Source organism: Gymnogyps californianus, chromosome 14 (assembly GCF_018139145.2).
Source record: "Gymnogyps californianus isolate 813 chromosome 14, ASM1813914v2, whole genome shotgun sequence".
Classification (NCBI taxonomy): Eukaryota; Metazoa; Chordata; class Aves; order Accipitriformes; family Cathartidae; genus Gymnogyps; species Gymnogyps californianus.
Genome location: NC_059484.1, coordinates 2,963,385 through 2,976,844, shown reverse-complemented (window position 1 = coordinate 2,976,844; position 13,460 = coordinate 2,963,385). Strand labels below are relative to the sequence as shown.

General features: G+C 53.5%; 1 protein-coding gene across 1 annotated transcript in view; it reads left to right on the top strand.

The window, feature by feature from the left end:
• Nucleotides 1-13,460, top strand: part of FGF18 (fibroblast growth factor 18) — a 73,169-nt gene that overhangs the window by 332 nt on the left and 59,377 nt on the right. The gene's annotated exons all lie outside the window — the stretch shown is intronic.

Sequence of the window (13,460 nt, the reverse complement as noted above, 5' to 3'; positions counted from 1 at the left end):
TAGCGGGATCCTCTGGAGTGCATTAGACTGGCTAATGATGTGAGAGGGAGTGCTGGACTCTCCTCCTTGCACAATGTTGATTGATGCACTTGCCTTGGAAGAGCAGGCGCTCTCCTGCTCGCCCTCCCTTTTTTTTTTTTTCCTTCTTTTTTTTTTTTTTCCCCCTCCTAGGGAACTTACTCCCAAAAACTGATACTTTGAAAAACACGAGTTTCCCTAGCCAGGAGAAGGAGGCTGTGTGCTCCCTCCCCATTATTCAGTAGAAAGCTGTCCAAGTCAGATCCTGCCTTTGATCCTGCCTCGGCAGGAATGAAGCCGTTGGAGGAACACCCTGAGCGGCGAGGCTCTGCAGCCCAGGCGCCCGCCGGACGGGGACGGCGGCTGGGGGTTCCGGGGCGACCGCTGCCCCCCCCCAACAGCCCCGGGGCTGCGCACCTCCCTGGGATGAGGGTTTTAGGTGGGCATCCCGGAGCAGACCCACCTGCGGGGCCAAGGCAGAGCAGGTGCCGCTGCCGCGGTGGCCCCAGCCCGCCGTCCCGCTGGGGCTGGGGGCCGCTGGTGCCCCCCCTCGGCCCCGCGCGGTGCTTTGGCCGGGACTGCACCTGCTCACGCTCTCGCAGATACCCGACGGCAGTGAGGGATGGTCCTGGATGAGCACAGCCGCAGCCTTGGAGGGAGCTCCATCCCTCCGGCCAAGCTAAAACCCAAACCACCCCCATCCCCTGCTCCCCCACCCCTCAAAAAAAATCCCTGGTCACGGTTTTTTTTTTCTCATCCCCTCTGAAAACTGCAGCTCGAACCTAACACCAGCAGAGCCTCCCCTCGGCGGAGCAGCCTCCTCCTCAGGAGAGGATCCACAGCTGTAAATTACCCTGCGGTTGGAAGGCGTTTGCTGTATTTCTCCGGTGCATTTTTTTTTTTTTCTTCAAGCCCAAGGAATAACAGGCTGCGCAGGGCTCGCAGCGACGGCACCCTTTGCAGCGGGGAGACATTTTTTTGCGCTTGTGCGGTAACTGAAGTTAATCAGCTCTCCAGCCCCCTCCCTCTCCCCCTCCCTTTGGTGCTTTTAGTGAATCAGAAAAAGTTTGGCTGGCTGCCTGGAAAGCACTTGCTAAAATCTGATCTCTTACTTCAGCAGCCTTAAAACTTGGGAAGTTATTGGCATTTATACAGTTGGAGCTTGCAGGCTTCCAAAGCAATAAAATAAAAAAAAAAAAGAAGAAAAAAGAAAAAAAAAAAGCTCTGCACTCTGGTGCTATTAGAACCATACTTGCTCCATTTCGTGCTGATTTTGCAGCGTTTTGTGGGATTTGAGGTGGGGATTCGCTGCGGATGGGTGCTGCGGAGGTGTCCTGGGCCACGGCTGGAGGGGCGGCGGATCTCGCTGGGTGTTACACCGAGAGGCGAGCTCTTTCGGCGATTAGCGTTGGGAGCCAAAACATTAGATTAGTCATACTCGAGGGCCTTCGAGTGAGTGTTTACAGTATTAATGGTAGATGAAAAGATGTGAATGCTGTAAGTTTTTATTGCCCATTTTGTTACACTTTCTTTCTGGATTTATTCACGGGATTACATGTTTTGAGCCTGAATGGGAGCAAGGGATTATAGGATTTCTTCTATAATGATCAGTTTGGGTAGGAGTTAGCCTTTGGTGAACTGGAGTAAATTAATGCATCACTTAGGTTTAATATTTATTTAGGCTAAAGGAAGTTGTTTAGTTTTGCTTAAAGGGCTCTGTGTTGTATTGGGGAGATTTAAGAGCGCCTGAAATGGATTATATTCTAAGGCCGCCTTTCGCCCTCCCGTGCAAGCCATGATCAGCGGGTCGTCCCTCGTGTTAGTCTTAGAATTACGCTCCTCTGCTGCTGACTGTTACCCTGTGGCTCTGCGTGCAAAGGTAAAAATCCCTCCAGCATGCGTTGGGGCTGGAGGTATTCTGGGGCAAAACACCATGGCTTGGGTATTTTGTATCTTCTATTAGTTACTCGTGTACAAAGACTGCGGTGCGTTGACGTGCACGCTGCCCGCAGTTAGGTGGTATGGTAGCTCAGCTGCTGGCTAAAAGCTTTCTCGTAGACCCCGAGCCCACCTCCGCAGCCGCCCGTAGGTGACCCGGTCGGGTGTAGCATCACCTGTGGGCAGGTCGTGGCAGCACCGGAGAGGCGTTCCCCAGCCCGGACCGTGGGGAGGTCGGAGGGATGGGAGTTTTCAGGAGCAGGATTTAGACTCCTGGACAAGTCGGACTGCTCCAGGGCTTTGCTGTCGGGTGACATTTCCACCGAGGGACACCAGGGAATAGCGCATGGCGGGTCAGAGGGGAGCGCTGCTGGAGCGCAGGCGATGGGTGCTGGTGGCTGTGCACCGGCGTGGCCATGAGAGTAGCCCTGTACCTTGCAGGGCTGCGAGGAGGACAGCTTGTTCTCCGGTCCCTTCCCCCGTGGCAGCAATGTCCCCATCTTGTTTTCTTCTCTTGCATCTTGGGAAGTTCCTCTGCTGCTTGGGGCTGCTGCAGTCCTGAAGGCGGCAGGGACACTGGGTATCCTTGGGGACACTGGAGAGATTAATTTGTTTATGCAGGTTGTTCTTAGGGATGCCCTTTCACCGCTGGTTACTAAACTCTCCCTCTATCACTTATCTTTAGCATCCTTCAGTTTAATTCTCCCACTGCCTTTTCATACTTCCAGGAGTAATTTGTCCTCCACGTGCTTTTTCCCTCTGTGTGTCCCGGAGTGGTTTTGGGTTTGGCTTTGGAGTCAGTCCCTGCTCTTCATGTGGGTGAGAAACCCCAGGAGCACCTTGCGTGGATGGAGGGGATCTCCCGTGCTGTGCCAGCTCTGGCAGCCCCGGTGGCCCTTAAGACATCGGGATCGGGGACATGGGACCTTGGGAGCTCAGAAGTCCCCCTTTGCCAGGGCAGGTGGGGGCCGGAGGCAGCTCCGGTGTAGGATGCGAGGTTTTGGGTCCTGCCCTGGTTTGCAAGAGCTTCTAGCTCTTCTGCCCCTGGGCCACCTCCAGCGCATCGTCAGCTGGAGTATGGGGCGATGCCAGAGCGGGCTGCCCCGGCCATGCTGTAGAGCGGAGGCTGATGCTGCCTCAGCCTCTCCCCTGCCCTGATAAACCTCGGCGTGTTCTTCTACATGAAGTGCATCTGTCTTAGATTATGAAGAGGTCCCTGATAGGGCCAAATCCTTTGCTTTTATGGCTCTTGTAGGTTAAGATCCAGCTTTGGAATCTGATCCAGAAGCAAACAGGAGGTCAGAGGAGCGCACAAGGCAGCACCGGGCTATTTTCACATCTGCTGGTGTTGTGTAAGAGGAAGGCTGCCGCGCGCCATGCCAATAGCAACTTATGTTTCTCCTAAGCTCCTGTGCAGCGACAGACAGTTATTGTTTGGGGCTTTGTAAAGTGAGACACGGAGAAGTGTTGCTTCCACACGTTCAGTGAGCCAGATCCTGCGGTCTGGCGAAGCTGCGTGCAGCACATGTCGGAGACGTGAGCCTGCCGAGCGGCTCCCTCCCCTCTCCCCGTCTGCTCCTCTGCAGCCATCCTCCCCGGGGGCGGTCGGACGCGAGTGCCACCGAACGGCGCCGGGGACACCGTTGTGGACAAGCCAGAGTGTGGTCCTTGTCACAGCCCGGCTTGCCTTGCCATGGGGCTCCTGGCTGCCCCTTCTGCGGGTGTGAAGCGGTGCTGGACCAAGGGTCCCTGCTCGCCCTGCCCTCACCCTCCTGACGGCAGCGCTGGTGGCCAGCACCGAAGGCAGGGTGCTGGACCGCGTGGCCCCAGTGGGGTTATTCTCGTGTCTACCCTCCCTGCGGATAGGCACCCACCTGCTCTCACCCGTGCGAGCATCTGTCTTGAGATGGCGGCCAAGGCTGCGTGTGCTGCCAGGGACAGAGGCTCTGGGACTTGGGCATCGCTCTTGAAGCCCACGCTGGGGGATAGGGCAGGTGCTACTTCAATGTGGCGTACCGCTCTGCTCCTTGCGGCAAAGCCCTGCGTGCTGAGACTCAGCGGGGGCCCGGCACCCTACGGCTCCCAGGCTGGGAGATCCTGTGCTTGCCGTCTCCGCTTAGTCTGGACCGGGACCACCGAGTCCTTGGCACAGGGTCCCCATGCTGGCACCTGCCTCCTGCTCTGCGAGGGTGTCTGAACCCCCTCAGATGAAGGTGGTGCTCCTCCATGAAAACGTCTGAAGTGAGTTCTGCTTTCCAGCCTTGTCTCGCTGTGGTTCCTGCCGCGCTGCAATACCCGCCTGAGCTGGCCCACCCTGCGCTCGTGCAGGGCTGCTAACACACAGGTTGTAGAAGCGATGCTGTGAAGGACAAAATATGGCAAAGCTGGTCTGGGAAAGGCTGGAAAGTTTTCTGTTGATTTTTCTGATCGCAGCCGACTCTTAATTATTAGGCAGTGAGAAGACAAGAGAAACTGCATAAGCAAAGCCTGATTTAATTAGAGGAGGAGGAGCTCAGCGATGTTGAAGTGCATGACCCCATCACAGGCTGGAGTTGATGAGCTGGTCCATGGCTCTGGGTCTGTGCTGCTGCTGGACCGCAGTGGCAGATGCAGTGCCTGCTCGTGTGGCTCCACTAGTCTGCGACCCGCAGAGACAGAGTTTGGCTGCGTATTGAATCGTTTGTTCCTGTTTAAAACCCCCTTGCTCTCCAGGAAAGGACCATGCTGCTTGCCACAAGGGATTTTTATTCCCCCCTGCTGACTCATTGCACCGTTCTACGAAGTGTTGTGTCCTGAAGCTGCCCCTCGTGCGCTGCTTCTGCCTCCCGGTCTTTGGAGAGCTCAGGCTCGTGGAGGAACAGGAGTCACGTTGGAGCGGTTGCCTGGGCTGGAGCGGGGAAGCCCGGCCCCGCTGAGCAGCAGCGGCCTGGTGCTTGTGCTGATGCATGCTCTGGTTCTCCCATGGGAGAAGGGAGACTGAGTTTAGCATGGGGTGAGTGCAGATGTGGGTCTCGCTCCTACACAGATGGGGGTACGCAGCCCGTGCCCCTGACAGCGGCTCTCGGCTGCCTGCCCTGGGCACGTGCTGCCTTTGCTTCCCACAGTCCCCAGCCCTTCAATGTGCTGGGACAGGTCCTCTGCCAGAAGACCCCTCAAACACGTGTTTAGCAGGAAGATTTGCAAGGACAAAGCTGGTTTCCAGATTCCCGTCCCAGCGAGGCAGAAACAAATGTGAACTCCTTCAGCATGTGGGGGCTTGGCATTTTCTGGGTGTGTTGTGGCAACGGGCAGCAAAGCAGAGCTGCTGCTTGGAGGCCTCGATCTGCGCACCTGCCTCTATTGCAGTTTGCCTTTTCAAAGCTTTAGAGATGTGCAAGATGCTTCAGAGGAACAGAGAAGGACTCAGGTGTTGTTGAGGGGAGCACGTAGAAGGGTATAGTAGATGCGGGGTTCAGATTTCCCCTGTTCAAGATAGCTGGATGCATCGTCGTTGTTATATATAATTTCTGTTTTGCTTTCCTTATTGCACCCGGTACATCCAGGACTGGATGGAGGCAAGCGATGCTGGGTTTGGAGCAGTGCTGGGTTTCGCAGGAGGGACGCCTGCTCAAACCCCGCTTGTTTTTCTGCTTGTAGAGCAGCTTGGCCGTACCGTACCGAGGCAGGAAAGCAAAGAGCCGAACGGGCAAAGCATCACGCTTCCCAAGCCCCGCGGGTGCATTTGGGACGTGGTGCTGCAGCCGGTGGCAGGTCCTTTGGCGAGGGAGGGGCGGGGGTGACTGCTGAGGGCTTCTGGGGGCTCAGGTAGGATGAACGGCATCGGGGGGACTCAGGTGGCCACTCAGAATATTTGATTTTGCTGTAAGCTGATAGCAGCAAGCTGGTCAGCCGGGCAAGTGGATATCTCCCTCCGCTGCGGGAGTCTGAGCTCAAGAGAAAGACTCCCCTGGGGCTGAAAATCTTTTTTTTTTTTTTTTTTTTTGATCTGTAAAGCTACTTCCTGGATCCTTGGGAGTGTTTTTATGGGTCTCTTCCGTAGGAGCTGGGAAAACCCCTGTCGCACTCTCTCCTCTCCTCCCTCTACCCTTGCTGAGTAATAGCTGCTTTTGCTTTGATTTTCCCCAAATATGGACACTTCAGATACCGGTTGTGATAAGAGCAGGTGAAAAACGTGTTCAGGGAACAGCATGATTTAAAAAGGGAAAAAAAAAAAAAAAAAAAGAGTGGCTGCTGTTGGTGCCTGGGCAGGGTTACGTGAGGATGGATACCCGCTGCCGGGGCCTTTGCCTAGCGTCTCTGCAAACTGCTCCAGTCCTGGGAAGGCTGGGGTAGGTCACGCCACGCCACGCATGCTGGGGGGGATGGAAACCTTGGGCACAGGGAAGCACCTAAATACCCTCCTGCTTGTGAGCCCGGCGCACGGCCCCGACGGGGCTGGCAGGCAGAAGCCCCCAAGATGCTTCCAAGGGAGATGCTCTGCTGCAAAGCGTGCCCTTCCCGTGCTCTGCTGCTGAGAGCGGGGGAGCTTCCACTTGGGAATCTGTGGCCCTGACATGTCCGAACCTTATTTTTTTTTTTTTTCTTGCCTTCCCTGGGTTTTTGTGTTTTGATTACCCACTGTGCCCTAACAGCAGGTACAACCAGAAATTATGCAGAGCTGTGCATTACGCTGCCTACCTGGTATGTCACTTCTGTGCCCTGGTACCTCTCCAGATGTCCATGGAGGATTAGGCATCCAGTGAAGCAGCTGGAGGGAAAGTAAGAAAAAAAAAAACCCAACAAAATAGAAAAGACTGTCTGGCTCTGCCAAAGTATTTTCCTACTGGCATTCAGCAGCCTCGCCATAGCATGAAGAGAAAGAAAGGGGAACAGAGAGAGGAAGGAGGAGGCTTAGCCTGTCATGGTCTGCATGTTTCCCTTTGTGCGAGCTCCTTGCCGCGCCGGGGGCTGCGGTGGGTGGGAGCTGACGTGCCAATCTTCCCCGCTTGGCCAGGGGCAGGCTGTGGGGTTCGTGCCCCCCGCGCCAGGCTCGCCAGCTCACTTTGACGTGGGCCTGGGCTCCCCGGGCAGCGCTTTGACACCTCCCTGCCTGTTTTGCCCGCACAAACAGCTGGATTTCAAGCTAAACCACGGGGCAGTGTTTTCCACGTAGCGACAGCACATCCTCCCCCGGCACAGCACCGTGCCCTTTGCCAAACTCCACTTACACCCTGCTCGCTGCACGCATTTGCTTTTTCATGAGGTTATCTGCTTTATTCTGCTGCAGCCAGCGGAAAAGGGGTCGTGCTGCCGGGAAATCCAAAATGCTTTTAACATACTGACCTTAGAGTGCAATAACAGCGTCTAACAGCATCCTCCTGCATGTAGCTCTTGTCTCAGCGTGGTGCGGCTCCTGCTTCATGGCTGTAGCTGAGTGCGTGCCCGTCAAGCCCGCTGGCGATGCCAGCTGAGGTGAACTTTGCTTTGGAGGCAAGCTGGGAGGAAAGGGGGAAGATTTGAGGCTGCGGTGTTGGGTAATCACAGCCCCTGCCTCGGGAGGCAGTTCAAATGGGATAAAAAGCGGGCAGCGGAGAACAGTCCGGCAGGTCCTGCTCACCGCCATATGGCTGGGAATGACGGGAGATGAGACGGAGCCCGGCCCTCGAGCTCACCCTGCTCCGAGATGGAAGGTGAGGCAGTGCTTTCCTGGGTTCATTGGGGCAGACTGGGGGTGCTGGGGCTTGCCCCGGGCGGAGGCAGAGCCCCAAGCGGTGGCGAGGCTGAGGGGCCGGATCCTGCAAACATCAGGGGGACGGCACTGAGGGGAAGCAGAGTGGCGAGGGGCCGGGTGTGCCCTGTGACTCCTCTGTTAATGTTTTATAATCCAAATCACGTTGAGATTGATGAATGCTAAACCTTTGTGAAGGTCCCAGGGAACTGCATATTGCGTGGGTAGAAATACCAGAATGCAGCAATTAATTAATAACGGATTGCTCTTCCTACAAGGTATTCCCAGCACTCCTTATTCCTCCCAGCTCCTTTTTCTCCTGCTGCATATTTCAAATCCCTTTCTTTCCTGCTAAAATACTATCTTTGGCATCATTTTTAAGGACAGCTTGTTAAAAAGCTGTTGTGTCTTTTGGAATACCCCGAGCTAGTCTTCTGCAGAAATCCAGAATTAACAGAAAAATGTAGGGAGCAGTGGCGAGCCTGGTAAATAACTGGGCTTGCGGCATGGGTGCTGGGTGACGGTGGGCATGACTGGCAGGATATGAAGCCCTGGGAATGTAAATTAGAAAATGGGATGAAGGACAGTATTGATAGAAGGGCATTTTGCTGCTTCTCTGTTGCTATTAATCCATTTGAAGAGAGGGATGGGCTGGGAAGCTGGCACTGCAGTGCTGTGATCGCACGGGTTCCCTCGCCCGCAGCTGGGTCTGGGGTCACCTCCTTCCCTGCAAACCCTGGGCAATCCGCTAACGATGCTGCTCCTTGCGCTTCTCGTGCCGAATTGTCAGATACGAACCTGCACAGGTACCGATATTTATTTTCCTAAGTCGGATTCAAACCGTAGGCAGAATTTGACTCAGTTATAGGAATGTACAAACTAACACCGAGTGGGGCGTGTACTCTACTTCCAGCCATGATTTCCAACTATAAAATGAAAGCTGATTTTTGACCCCCTTAAGCTGCCAGGCCTTAAGGTTACAATCCTGTATGAGTAGCATCGGTCCCTCAACGCGAGGCTGTACTGTAAGATTGTATGGTGCAGCGCGGTATTGATTATCTGTAAAATAAATTATGATGTATGTAGTGCAGGTTTCTGACCCCGTGGTCGCGACCTTGCGGTGATTGGGGAGACTTCCGACCAGCTGAGATCAGAATAGCAAACAGCCCCCCAGCAATCAATAGAAAAACCAGCAGGTCTGATTGTTGGGGCCTTTTACAGGAATGACGTTTGATGCCGCGTGCACACATGGCATTTTTATCCCGGGGAACAGGCAGTTCTTCTACAAACTTCACCTGAAATTAGACGAGGAACTCCGTGTTGGGTGTTCTGTTGTGCGACAAGCCAGCCTAACCAGGGGGCAATCGGGGACGGAAAACTTTGCAGCGCAAAAGGGAGCGTGGGCGTTTCTACGTCGGGGTTTTCAACGAGCAGCAAAGCTGGTACGTCTCGGGTTGGACGTGAGGAGCGAGGGCAGCTCTGCCCGGCAGCGCTGGCCAGCCCCAGCCGCGGTCTGCGGGGCAGGCACGGAGGGTCCGCCCTGGTTATGTTGTGTATTTATTTTGTGAGTTCGAAATAGCATTGTCTCAGCCCCTACGACTCGACTCTTCTGACCTGCAAGCCAAACTTGTGGCAAAATTGATAGCCAGGTTGCAGGGCTGCATTTTGAGAGATGTGCAGATGCCCGCAGGTGGGGATGCGGTGAATGAGGTGCCTGCTCCAGTGCTTTGCTGGGGTTGCCCCCCTAACCTGCATAGGTGCAGCTGAGCCACCAAAGCACGGGCAAGGTGGGGGACGGGACTGGGCTGCCTGCGAGGCACCCCGAGAGCATCATCCTCGCTCCTGACCCAGCTAGCGTGAGCATCACGGTGGTGCCTCCAGCTCCTGGGTCGGCCGGGCTGTGTTTGCTATTTGGAGAGGGAGCAAATAAATGGGAATAGTCTGCCGGAGAGGCAGAGGGCTTGCTTTTGTGCTGTTTCTGTTGAAAGAGTAAGTAATATCAACGTAATTGCCGTTTGAATTTAGCAAACAAGAAAACAGAATTTATTTGCGCAGTTTTCATTTCTTTCTGGGAGCCTGATTTCCCCAGCGTGCACCATCGCCGTGCGTGCCAAGAAGCTGAACACCACCAGGTTAAGTCGTGGGGGTTTCACTTCTTTAGAAGACCTGTGCTAGCTCTGACACAGGACCAGCAAGGCTGAGCTTGCAAAGCTGCTCTGTTAGCCAGGTGGCGGGCCCAGGGAGGTATGGAGCTATAGGCATTCCCGGACCAAACAGGAGTTACAGGCATTCCCAGACCAAACGGAGAACTGTTTGTACTGTTTCATTGGCACCATTTGTGTGCCGGGCGCCCGTGGGGCTCTGGCCCGCTCCTGCGGGTCCCCTTGCAGAAGGATGCTCGGAGAGCAGGGGAATGGGGATGTCTGGACGGAGGCACGGTGCTTTACAGCATCCTGGTGCTGTAGGCACGAATGCTGGTGGTTCAAAGAAAGGGCTGTTGGGGAATCGCCAGCTTCATGTCCTAAGGTCTCCTGTCCGTGTTTGCCCACGGCTGGCCTGAATTTCCCCCCAGCAGCATTTTTCCCGCTGCTGGTGACTGGTGATGGATGCAGCAAAGCGTGTTGGGCTCTCCCTGATACCCTCAAGCTGCACGGGGACGCAGCAGCCCAAACCTCGGAAGGTGCCTTAGTGATTGTAATGCCTCTTTTTCTTTTTTTCCCCTATTTAAAATGTTAAAGGATTTATTTTAAAAGGATAAATTTAAAAGGATTTATTTTCCAAAACTGTTGAGAATTGTTCCCTGAAAATGGGAAACCTGCAATCTAAATTAATTAAAACCCAATGAAACTTTTCCCTAACTCAACAAAGCAGAAAGATAAGAAATCCTATTTGTCCGGCATTTGCAGTGTAAAGATTTCCACGCAGGAGCGCAGCTACTAGAGATCAGTACAAATCTTCTATTAGAAAACAAACCGTGCTTTTCATTTCTGGCCCTAGGCTCACATGTTTGTTATATCTGATCCTGAAGGCAGATTGACAGTTTGGTTTGGATTAAATTCAACACATGGTTTATGCCATACTTTTGATAAGGCTCAATATTAATCTGATTTTTTGTGCGGTCTTTAGTACATGAGCAGCAGAATTGTCCGTTCCTAGGAATATTTTTGCAGTGAAACCACTGAGGAATTTATTTCTGGAGGGAAGGTGAAATTACTGATTTTAAAAACTCTCAAGATCCCAAGTAAAGTTGAAATCCATTAACTGCAGGCAGTAAGCTTGACATGACCTGGGCAGGTTTTGAGCTATTTTAGTAACTGATATAAAGAGCGTTTTCTTTAAGTATCTTTGGAAAGGCAGCAGAGGAGGAGACTGGCTCGCGCAGAGGGACCAGAGCAGGTTCCTGTGCTTTTACCACCAGCATCGGCTCACGGTTCTGGTTAGCTGGGAATGAAGATCCTCACCGTTTGCATCTGTACGTGCTTGCGAGCTCGGGTTTCTTCATGGGAATAACGGGCATTGCCACCGTCCGCTGGTTCCCTGAACGACCTCCTGCGGTATGTCCCAACGATGGGCTTTTAGGTACGTTGGCCCATTAGGTACAAATAGTTATTTATTTGTATGGTATATATTTATTCTGTTTATAAATGGGCTTCACTCTCCAAAGCCTGGTGTCTTTTGTCATTGCTCTGTTCCCTAGAAAGAAAGTGGGGGAAAAAGGTAGAAGAATTGGGAATGGGGAGGACCGAAGGAGAAGAGAGAAGAGACAAAGGAGGAATTGCTTGTCGCCTTTGAACTCTGTGGCTCAGCAGTTCTGTGCCTGGAAACCCGGCTGCAAAGCTTTGTGTCTGTCCGCACCGCACGATGCAGCGATCTGTTGTGGCTAATTTTGGGGCCACCTCCACCTCCGATGCAAGCGTGGCAACTTGCAAGCGTGGTTATTTTATCAGGGGTGAAGTTGGTCCCAAAGCTTGTCTTTTGGTGCTTGAAGATAACTGGTGCTGGCAGGACCTGTCGGTTGGTTGTATGGTGCTAGAACCGGGCACTGGAAAAGCTCTGACTTGACGGTGATGCTGAAAGCAACTGAGATCCTTATCCCAACTATATATTCACTTCATAAAAAATGAACATAATGGAGCTGGAGATGAACATTGCCTGGGTCCGCGTTCATTTGAAGCCGCCTCCAGCAGCGAGTTGCACCCAGCGAGGTGCTTAGGTGAGCTCTCCTCTGGGTGATGGAGCTCCTGGGGCGTGTGTCTCGGGGTGAAGTCCTTGTTTCTCAGCAAGACGATGCGAGTTCCCTGTATCCACCATTGGGTGAGCCGGAGATCTCCAGCCTCAAACGGAAAATGTGTGTTTGTACAATTAGCGTGGCCCCTTCCTTCTCTGGGAGCAGAATGGTTTATTGATTTCCTTGGCCCGCTCGCCCCCACCTATTCAGCAATAATGACCCTTCCACCCCAACTCTAAATCATCCCAGCCTGCCTTGTCCGTAAGCCCTCTAATCTTTTTGGGTTGTTGTTGGTATTTATGCTCGTGGAGGTTTATGATCTGTCGGCGCTGGCTGCTGAAATGCTTTATTTATCCATAGGCTGGGCCACACAGGGAGCGTCCTTATTCTGGTATCATGTTCAGGATGCTGTAGTTAAGGTTTGTGTCAGCACTTCCCTGCACAAACCTTGTTATTCAGGGGTTTTGCAACTCCGTGGAAAAGAAAACCAGTGACCTGGCATGGTGAGGGGAGGCTCAGAGGCACACATGAAAGCCCAACAACCCACTGCCCATTTAGGGATTATTAGATGGGCAACCTCTTTCCTCGAGGAAAATAGCCAAAACCATCCTCCTCCTTTGGTTTGGTTTTGTAAAAAGAAAACCCTCTTTTGTGTGCTTGTATTGGTGTCGGATGGGGAAAACACAGCGAGGTAGGACACAGGCTGGAATCCTCTCCGGATACTTAAAAAATAAACATCCGGCCGATGCGGAACAAAACTGCCTTCTCGGAACAAACCGTGTGCTGCGGAGGGTGGAGGGTTTGGGGAAGGCAGCGGCTGCTCCCTGCCGCCTCGCTTCGCCCGGCCCTGCGGCCGCCCGGACGGCAGGCTCGGCACCGCGGCCCTCCGAACAGTAGGCGACGGGGTATATAAATGTGATTTATTGCCCTGTTAGCGCAGGAGCTTGTGGGCTTATAAATTACTTGGAGATTTCTCGATAATAGAGGGAGCGTGGTATAAACAGGAGAGATAATAGGGCTTGAGAATGTATTTCAAAGAACTTTTGGGGAAGGAAAAGTTCCGTGGCTGTTGGCAGGTATGGGGTGATGGCTGGCTGTGGTGGAGGAAGAGCCTTTACAGACCAGACCAGCTGGGATATCTTTTTATTGCTCCCTCTTAATGGCTGATGGATTTTGTGGGCGCTCCATGGAGCAGCCTGGAGCAGAGTTGGTAAGTCAGAGTGAAAATGCTCGCAGAGCCCGTTAGCCCAAGACAGCAGGCTGGGGTTTGCGTCGGGAGTAACTTGTTTAAGCAGAATTGATCAGCCACTTGTGTCCGCAAGCAGGAGCAGGCAGTGATAAAGTACCCTCCGGCTTCCTCGGTAAGGGGACACTGTGGCAGCAGGGTTTTTATAAAGGGAAACCGGGAGCGCCAAATAGATGCTCGACCCTTTTGTTAGCAGGTACCGAGCTGGCGTGACTGGCAGCACTAAGTTAATGCTCCAAAGCCATTTTTCTCATCTCCGGGACGGTGCCGGCAGGTCTTGCAGCACATCACCACGTGTAGCCGAAGGGACTCAGCCACCGCGC